The 10725-nt window shown below is 35.1% G+C and overlaps 1 pseudogene; it reads left to right on the plus strand.

The window, feature by feature from the left end:
- Positions 1-934: 934 nt before the first annotated feature.
- On the plus strand, positions 935-2507 carry LOC125819961 (cytochrome P450 71AU50-like; annotated as a pseudogene).
- The last annotated feature ends 8218 nt before the right edge of the window (positions 2508-10725 follow it).

Consider the following 10725-nt stretch of genomic DNA (forward strand, 5'->3'; position numbering starts at 1 on the left):
TAGCAAATAAAGTGTATCATAATATAATTCATTTACCTTTCTTTTATTTCTCAAATTGGGCCCACTTTTTTACTCCATTACAGGTGAAAGAAAAAATAAAGGGGAAACTAAGCAAATACCCCATAAAAGTAAAAATAATTACAAATGTATACCCCTTTACATTGATACCCCACTAAATAATTACACTATATATTGTCCAACTTATTTCGCTTAACTGATACTACAGTATCATATACTGTATTGGTATCATTAAGTCTGATAGTTTCGCTTAATATATATATATATATATATTGTATTGTTATCATTAAGATTTCTTGCTCAGAAATTACTCATTAGTCAATGATATTATATATATATATACATATTGAAATGAATACAATCAAGAGTAAATTTTAGGAATAGCAAGCATAAAAATCATATTAACGCTCTATAGCTACAATTTTGCTATTTGCGCTCCATCATACATATCAATCTATTGACAACACTAGAACTAGTAATACTTGTACAACTTTCTAAACCAATTTGCAGCCAGTCAAATACACATATCATACATATCTATCCATTGACAACACTAGAATTAGTAATACTTGTACAACTTTCTAAACCAACTTGCAGCCAGTCAAATAATTCAAGTAGTTTCTAGAGAGCCTTATAGCAACTTATTCCCAAGGCTTGCTATGCGATCAGACACACAACTTGCAAGTAGCTCACACAAAGGGAGCCCAGTTTGAAATATGGCTCATTTAGTTATCTTCTGACTTTGTTTGAAAGCACCATATCTTCCATTACCTTGATATTGACTACTCTCCTCCACATTAATTAGGGAACACATTTTCCAAAAATAATTTTTAACATTACCAAATCAGCCATTATATGATTGAGATCTGTAGACCCTTTCAATTAGACATCTTTTACAAGCTAAAAATAATTAGGCATGGCTTTGATATGGGCAATGCTAATGATTATTTTTATTCTGTATGCCTTTTATGAGCTGCTAAACAACATTCAGAATGGGAAAAGGTATCCTCCAGGTCCAAAAGGACTTCCCATTATTGGACATCTTCACTTGTTAGGAAAAAATCCACACCAAGATTTCCAAAAACTAGCAAAAACACATGGTCCACTTATGTATGTGCGGCTGGGACTAGTACCAACGATCGTTGTCTCGTCTGCAGACACAGCAGAGAAGTTCCTCAAGACATATGATCATATCTTTGCTAGTAGACCTCATAATGAGGCAGCTTATTATTTGGCATATGGACAGAGAAATATGATATCCGCAAAGCATGGACCATACTGGCGCAACATGCGCAAATTGTGCACTCAGCACCTTTTCAGTAACCAAAAGATCAATTCATTTCAATCTATGAGAAGGCAACACGTTGAGCTTATGATCAAATCACTTAAAAATGAAACTTGTGATCATCGCGTTGTTGTTGATCTTAGTGCAAAGATTTCGTCTTTGAATGCTGACTTGCCTTGCTTGATGGTGTTTGGAAAGAAGTACATGGATGAGGATTTGGACAAGAGGGGATTCAAAGCTCTTGTCAAAGAGGTTGACGAATTAGCTGCAACACCAAATCTTGGAGATTTTTTCGCCTTCCTCGGTGTAATTGATCTCCAGGGACTCACTCGCCGGCTCTAGGATCTTTCAAAAGTGTTTGATGACTTTCTTGAGAAGATAATCGATGAACATGTCCAGTCTGGTGACCAGAAGCAATCCAAAGACTTTGTTAACACCATGTTGGACATTATGCTATCAGGAGAAGCAGAATTTCAATTTGGCCGTAGCCATATAAAAGCTATACTCTTCGTACGTTATTTCATCATCCCATTTATGTTCTTCTATTATTAGGTTTGTTTGTACTAATTTCCGCTTTCTATAACAGGATATGTTAGTTGCAGCAATGGGCACTTCAGCAACAGCTATAGAATGGATACTGACAGAGCTTCTTCGGCACCCTCATGTGATGAAAAAACTCCAAAAAGAGTTGGAAGAAGTGGTAGGCCTTGAAAAAATGGTAAAAGAATCAGACTTGGAGAATTTGAACTACTTAGACATGGTTGTAAAGGAGGGCTTGAGGCTGCATGCCGTAGCGCCCCTAGCGCCTCATGAGGTCATGGAAGATTGTGTAGTCAATAGCTTCCACATTCAAAAAGGATCCCGGATCATGATTAACTATTATGCTGTTCAAAGGGATCCAAATATCTGGCCTGAACCTGAAAAGTTTTTGCCCGAGAGGTTTGTTGGGAGCAGTATAGACATTCGTGGACATGACTTCCAACTTTTACCATTTGGCTCAGGTAGACGAAGTTGCCCTGCAATGCAGTTGGCAATTGTCCTTGTCCAACTTATAGTTGCACAACTGGTGCATTGCTTTGATTGGGAGCTTCCAAATGGTATGCAGCCTTGTGATTTGGATGTTGAGGAGCACTTTGGGTTAGCAACAAGCAGAGCAAATCATTTAATGGCTATTCCTACTTATAGACTAAAAACCAATGCTTAATCTCAAACGATACAATATGGAGTTGGCTGAAATAGTTGCCTTAATTAAATAAGATATGTGCAATGAAAACCATTTCTTCTTTGCTTTACTGGTCATGCTATCTCTCAGACTACACTCCTTGTAATTTGTTTTTCTCTTTGGTATTTGTGGAGCTAATAAAAAATTTATTCGTTTCACAATTTAATACGGAATACGTTGCAGAAATATCATGGGTTAACTAACTAGCACACAATCACAAATAAAGAAAAAAGAGAAGAAAAATAACACAAGGACTTAATGAGGTTCGGCTAGGCCTAGTCCTCCCGAGCAAGAGCATAGACAGTTTTCCACTATGCTTTAGAATCCCCAACTACATCCCCTATATATAGATCTCAAGTAGTCTCAAAACTATAAGTAAAAGGTTCTCCCAATCCTAGAACGACAATATATAATTCCTCAAATCTATTAGGACAAAGGATCTCTTAAACCAATACAGATTATGAGTTTGCTAAAATATATAAGGAAAGAATTCAAGACATAATTAACAAATCTTCCCCTTGTCTTGAATTCCTTCATCAATAGTAACATACCTCTGTCTTGTCCTAAGGGCTTATTGAGTACTATTGTAATACTCCAAAAATTTCTAAGCTAAGACCTGAACAATTCTTCAGATGTCTATAGACTCTTAACGGATGAATTACTAGGTGCTAAGATAAATTTCTAAGCGTGTAAAGTATATTGTATGTGAATTAGGGTCATAAGGAACCTCTAACACTAAGTTGAGTTCAAAGATTCTCTATCAATTAAGTTTTTGCATAAGATAATGCAAGGGTCAACTTCAAACAAACATATCTCTTATACTATGAGGAGTTATGTGTCTCATTACCCGTCACATTAAAGGTCTTTGAGTCTTCTTTTGAACATCACCAACCATTTGTAAATCTGAGTCTAGAATAAAAAGTTATGATTGTTTTGCCAAAGACATTCTAATTTAAAAATTTCATCAATACAACTCTTATGTTGAGAGTACGATCTGTACTTCGACCGGCGGAAAACTTCAAAGAGTTTCGAAATTGACCAACACAACCAGGAGTCAAACCACGGCTCATAGTACATGTATAATCCGTATATCTTTATATACAAATCTGTATATCAGTGTATCCTAATTGTATATTTGTTTTTTTTTTTTTCAAATTGTATAAAAATACTATTTTGAGTTTCTTTTCTCAATTCTCACTCTTTTGAATACCCCAACAACCCCAAGAGCTCTATTTAACTCTACTAAATCTTGGTAAGTATTTTCCATGGAAACAATTTCATGTACCGTGACAAAAAATGACAACACATAACTAACATATGTAACAATCCCAACTGAAATTGTATATAGAAACACATAACTTCACTCTTTAAATATCAATTGAAAATATATGTTTTTTTTTAAAAGTGTCGGGAAAAAAAAAGCCACGTAGATAAAAATTCAAGGTCTAGTTAGCATTGAGGTGTGTTTCTCAAACTAATCAGTGATGGTTTAGATGTGCTTCTCACACTCTTAACAGTTTAAGTATAAAACTTAAAAAAATGAATCATTTAAGTGTATCTTGTACACTTAACTCAAAAACAATATGTCAACAAAAACAAAAGGAGATACTTTCAAATATATATAATAAAGTAATTGATTTACAACAAATATAGTCATGTTTTTATTTACGTAAAAATAGTCAAAAGTCAATAGAAAGTATAACCTGACTATACAATATAACTTGCAAAAAGTAATAGAAAGTTGTGTACATTGACTATCAATATAGCTTGCTAAAAGTCATAGAAAGTTGTATACACTGACTATACAATATAACATATCTATACATGAGATATACGCTGACTTATACATCATGGTACACTAAAAAGTTGAATATAACTTAACTATACATTAAGTAGGCATTTGGACAAGCAATTTCATATCATGATATGAAATCAACGTCTGGACATGCGATTTTACATTAATTTCATATCATGAGATGAAATTCAAATTCTCTAAAAATTATGATTTGGAAATTTCAAATCATAATTTGGAATTTTTCAAATACAAAATTTGACCCACAACTTTATATTTTGTAAATTAAACTCACATTTAATTTATATATATCTACTAGCAGTTTGTTTCATATGTAAATTAAATTTATAATTCATATCATTACTTTTTATATCTTATATAACAATTATTTTCGCCAATATAAAATTAGTTTTATTTCAAATCAATTCTTAATTTACTATTTATATTCACCAAATTCATTATTTTTTTATCAAATTTATCACTACCTCATTCAAATCAATATTTAATAAAGAAATACATTATTATATTAATTGGACAAGACTAACCACCATGTCATTAATTGAAAAGACTTTTTTTTTTCACCAAAAAGTTTTTTTTTTTGCTTAGGAACGGGAGGATTTATTTATTCATAATCATAGTAGTTTTATACATACAAAAGAGGAACTAATCTAAGCGATGTAGTTCCCATGGCATCTCTTTCTAATGCAGATGATATTAATGAAGGAGATGCGTCAAAAACATATAGTTGCCCTATACATATATTTGGGTCCTTGGTTTTCCTCCCATGTACTGCAAGTAGGTCCGCTACTATATTAACTTCCCTTGATATGTGCTCCATTGTTGCTCTCCCCATCTGCTGTAGGATGGCCCTACAATCCGCATATATATGTGAGTATACACGAGAGTTATTGTTTAGATTATTTAATAATACCTGCGAGTCCGTTTCCACCTGCAAGTGAGCTAAATTTAATCTTTTTGCCAGATTCAAACCATGTAGTAGCGCTAGTATTTCTTCATGGTGTGCATTATGTGCTTTGATTTTGCAAGTAAACCCTGCAATCCATTTTCCGAAATGATCCCTTATTACACCCCCTATGCCTCCATTAGTAGTGTTTTGTTCAAAGGAGCCATCAATGTTTAGTTTTAATACTCCTTCTGGAGGTCTATGCCAAGCTACAGGGACCATATGTCTCGGAATTATTTTCGGTGGGGTATAAGCTAGATGATAATATTCCATTGCTTGAAAATTAATACTATGAATGGTATTGGGATACCTACTGGTGTTTTGGTTTTTATAGAGCTTATTATTTCTAATTTTCCAGATATTCCAAAGAATGACTGGTGTGAGGATAGCTATGGGCACCGTGAGGTGATTGTTTAGGGTACTGTAATTTGTGGAGGTACATAACTGATACATATTCTCGTGAAAATCCGAGTTGTTAAAAGATACGTTAAATTTATTCCATATGAATTGTGCATCAGGGCAGATATTTATATAATACAATGCCGAGGAGGTCGGTAGTTTATTTGAGAGAACAGTCCACAAGAAGAATTTAAGTTTGTTAACTGATTTAATTTTCCAGACCCATTCATGTTTGAAGCTAGTGGTAGTGAGATTATATTTTGAGAGGAATATTTCATAGGCGCTTTCCGTCGCTATTTTTATTCCAGTATAAAGTGTCATCGTTTGTGTTAGTTGATTGCTGGATGTAAGTATTTATAATATGATTTCTAATATTTTCAGGGATTTCAAAAGAGATTTGTGAGAAATCCCATGTATTATTTTTTAGCAAATGGTTTACTCGGACATTTCGATCTGACTTATTTATAGGTCCTTGTACGGCTTGTCAAAGATTGACGGCTCCTTCGATCCAATTATCTTCCCAAATTGATATTTTGTTCCCATTTCCTATATTCCAAGAAATTCCTTCCTGGAAAAGTTGATAAGTTTTTGCCATGCTTTTCCAAATATAAGAGTCATAAGTATAGCAATGAATTTTGGATGTTAGACTCCTATTCTTGTATTTTGCTGAGAGCACTTTATTCCATAGATGACCCTTTTTTGTAAGATACCTCCAATTTAAACTTGCCAAGAGGGCGAAATTTTTTCCATTAGTTTTTTGAAGTCCTAGTCCCCCTTTTTCAGTAGGGTTAGTCACCAAGTCCCAATTAGCCAAATGGAGTTTTCTTTTTTCTAGTGATGAACCCCACAAAAAGTTTCTTTGAATGCAATCTATATGATTAAGGGTTGATTGCGGAAGAAGGTTGCATTGCATAACGTACGTAGGGATGGTAGCAAGGACTGATTTAATTAAGGTAGTCCGACCTGCTAAGTTTAGGAACCTAGTTTTCCAGCCACTAAGTTTATTATTCATATGGTCTATAATATATTGATAGTCGGAACTTTTAGGATGGTGGGTTGTGATTGGGAATCCTAAATACTTTCCAATCTTATTTGTTTGGCGAATATTCATAAGGGAGGATAGTTCATCCCTATCCTTGTCATTTACATTAGGGGAAAAGTATAGAGTAGATTTTTGAAAATTTATTTTTTGTCCTGATTGGGAGGAGAGGGTATTGAAGATGTGAATGATCATGGAAGCATTAGTAATATCCCTTAGCCATAAGGATAATGTCATTTGCAAATAGGAGGTGTGAGATGGTAGGACCTATTCTGCCAACTTTAAGAGGTTGCCAGAGACGCTCCTGAGTGGCATAGTTAATTAGCCTAGAGAGGGATTCCATGCAAATGATGAAAATATATGGTGATAGAGGGTCTCTCTACCTAATACCCCTAGTCGGAAGGAAGTAGTTTGTAGGTTTCCCGTTTACTAGTATGGATATAGAAGAGGTGGATATACAAGACATGATAATGTCGATAATGTTTTTTGGGAAATTCAAGATCTTCAACGACTGCTTTATGAATGACCATTCTAGTCTATCAAAGGCTTTTTCGAGGTCGATTTTTAAAAGCATTTTACCGAATTTACCTTTAGATTTTTGAAAAAAGTGAATGGCTTCTTGAACTATTATAGCGTTATCCACCGAATGCCTTCCAGGAATAAAACTACACTGTTGCGAGCTTATAATTTTATCTAGATAGTGTCGGATTCTATTAACTAAGATTTTTGTGATAGATTTGTATATAGTGTTACATAGACTAATAGGTCTATAGTGATTAATTTGTTCTGGATTTTTTATTTTTGGAATAAGGCATATAAAGGTTTTGTTAAGTTCACTGGGAATAGTATGAGTTCGGAAATTATCCATGCACGTATTAACTACAGCTTCTTTCGTGTCTTTCCAATATTTTTGGAAGAATAAAGGGTGCAGTCCATCCGGACCCGGGGATTTAAGAGGTTTGAAGGAAAAGACAACATTTTTAATTTCGTCTTTTTCTAGGGGTCTCCCTATGTTAGCCCAATCTTCAATAGATAAGGCATTAATGCAGATAGTAGGGGTAGTCCAGTAGCTCTTATCCAAATCCGTGGTGTAAATATTTTTGAAGTATTGATAAATAGTATCGTTGATAACGTTTGGTTCATACGTCCAATTTCCAACCATATCGTTTAGTCCCAAGATATTGTTTTTCCTTCTTCTATTAGTTGTCGATATGTGAAAAAATTTAGTATTTGCATCGCCTTCATTTAGCCAAAGCACTCTAGATTTAATTTTCCAGAAGTCTTCTTCTCTTTTTAGAATCTCGTTATAGTCCTTTATTAGCATGTTTTCCAGCTCTATGTGATGTTTTATTTTGTGTGGTATCCATATTCTGGATTCCATTAATTCTTGTTAGAATAGTCTTCTTTTGATGGAAGATATTACCAAAAAATTGTTTATTCCACACTTTTAGAGAGGCAGTGAATCTTTCTAGGGCATTATTGTAGTTTCCATTATTTTTCCAATTGCTACTAACTACGTTAGGGAAATCCGGATATCGTAGCCACATGGTTTCGAATCTAAAAATTTTACTAACATTTGCTTGTCTTCTTAAACAATTCAATAAAACAGGGCAGTGGTCAGAGTGGGTGCGCGGAAGATGTTGTACATTAGAATCAGGAAATAATTTTAACCAATCATGATTACTAAGGAAACGATCCAGTCGTTCCATGATAATAGTTTTGTTATTTTTATGCTTGTTCGTCCAAGTATATTTTGCCCAGTAAAACCTAAATCAATCATACCCATATCATCTAAACAATTTATGAAACAAGAGCTTTTGTTATTGTTAATAGGTCTTCCCCCAAACTTTTCAGAAGCATTTGTAATTTCATTAAAGTCACCACAAATTATCCACTGTCCATCAATTTTTTTGGTAATATTTCGTAAGTTTTCCCAGAGTGTTTTCCTCAGGTTATAACTATTTCTAGCATAAATAATAGAAAACATCCATTTAGTAATTGAAGGTCTTACCTCAATAGAAGCATGTATCTCCTGATCAGTGAGTACAAATGGCTCTATTGTTAACTCCGTGTTCCTCCAGAGTAGCGCGATCCCGCCTGAGTAGCCAATCGCCGGGACTTGTATAACATCAGTGAAATCCAGAGCTTGGAGTATTTTATTGTGATCCTCCATCCTAGTTTATGTAAGTGCTAGAATAGTAGGTTTGTTTAGTTCAACCAAAGCACGCAAGTTAGTCATGAAGCTTGCGTTGTGGGCACCTCTACAATTCCAAAGTAATATCTTCATTAAAGGGTCTTCTTGAGTGCTCGAGCTCCCTCCTAGTATCAATGTCATATCCAGGTTTACTGTTGGATGATTGTCCTTCATATTTACCATTGTTGCTCCCAGATTGTTTTGAGACAATGGTATAGCTAGTATCACATATGTCATTTTGTTGGACAGATTGTGGTAACGTATGTTTATGGAGGCCTTCTTCACTTGGTGCGGTGTTATTATTATGTATTTCCTTTTGATAACTTTTTGCATCTCCAGCGTCAAAGGTTCCTTCAAGTGCAGTGTTTGAGTGAAGGGATCTAGAATGTTTAGTACATCTTCCCTCAATTCTTGAGTGGCCTGGTGTTGAATAAGGGACGATAATCCCCCTTCCTGCATTTGTGGTACTACATGGTCTTTCATATCTTCGTCTTCCTCGTATCCCATGGTCTCCTCGTCTTCCAGGTTTGGTGTCTGCATGTCTAGTATATGTTGAAACGAGCAGCTCGCAAAGCTGCTCAGTCGGTGTACAAGCGTAAGATGTTGCATATTCAAGTTGGAAAGTGTTATTGGCTGATGTAGCAGATAGTAGAACTCTAGTGTAGTTAATTCTTGTGCCAACTCTAGTTGAGTCGAGGCTAGTCGAATAAGACTGTTTGTTAGTCGCTCCTCTATTAATATTGGCAGAGGAGTTGGTGGGTCCACATTCTGAGGGATATTGAGAAGCTCCTCCAGAGTTGAGTAAGGAGATACTTGAACTGCTTGTGGAAAAGTTGAAAGCAAGTGGAGGTTTTGAGTTTGGTACATCTGATCGAAGGGGGTGAATGGATTTATCAGATTCTGAAATACAGGATTCCTCGAGATATGGTGAGAAAAACCTAGTGGTGGGATGTTCTCGAACTGGTGGTGATTTTGGATTGGGAATTGAGGAAAGGGCGGGGTTTGTTGATTGTGGGGGGATGGATGTTGGTATTGGTCATTATTGGTCGGAAGTTTTGGCGTTGGGAAGAGTTTTGGTGGTGGAGGTGAAGTAGTTGGTTGCTGAATTGAGGCATTGCTAGCTGCAGATTTTATTTCGTTTGTGTGAAGAAAGGAAGTTGGGGTAGTGTTTATAGAGTTTTCATCAGCCTTATCTAATTGGCTTTTGATATCTTTCCTAACATGTACTCTATGATTTTCTTGTCCTTTTTTACTATTTGGCGTACGTGTAGTAGTCTTAATCATACGGTCTGATTTTGCTTCAAAAGTGAAATTGTGTCCTTGTTGATTTTCCATGATCTCATTGTCTATCTTATGAATAGTCTCCATTTCATTCAGTTCCTTTTGAACATGTGTTTTTTGAGTTTGGTTTAGTATTAGTGGAGGTAGGTAGTTTCAGTTGGTCGGTACTGATTTTTCCAAAAATAAGGGGATTTTCTTGATGTGTATTTGTTGATAGGATTGTGGTGTTGGTAGTACTAGCTTTGTAGGTTGATGTGGGAGTAGTTTCTAGGTTTTTTTGGTTTGTTGTATTTAAGCTTTGTAGGTTATTTTTTTCCACGTAGTCTATAGGGGATCCGGAGAATTTGGAGACGATTTTTTTCACATGTCCTATGTTCTCACATTCTACTAACGTGTCCATGTCATTTTCACATGTTAATGGCATTGAACACGTGTTGTCGTTTTTGGTTTCATTGGTTTGGCTTTTGATAGGTGTTTGATTTTTTTGCAATTCCAGTATTCTACTAATGTTATTGCTTGTCATTTGTTGTA

Source organism: Solanum verrucosum, unplaced genomic scaffold, assembly GCF_900185275.1.
Source record: "Solanum verrucosum unplaced genomic scaffold, falcon-dt-bn FXZP01000229.1, whole genome shotgun sequence".
Lineage (NCBI taxonomy): Eukaryota > Viridiplantae > Streptophyta > Magnoliopsida > Solanales > Solanaceae > Solanum > Solanum verrucosum.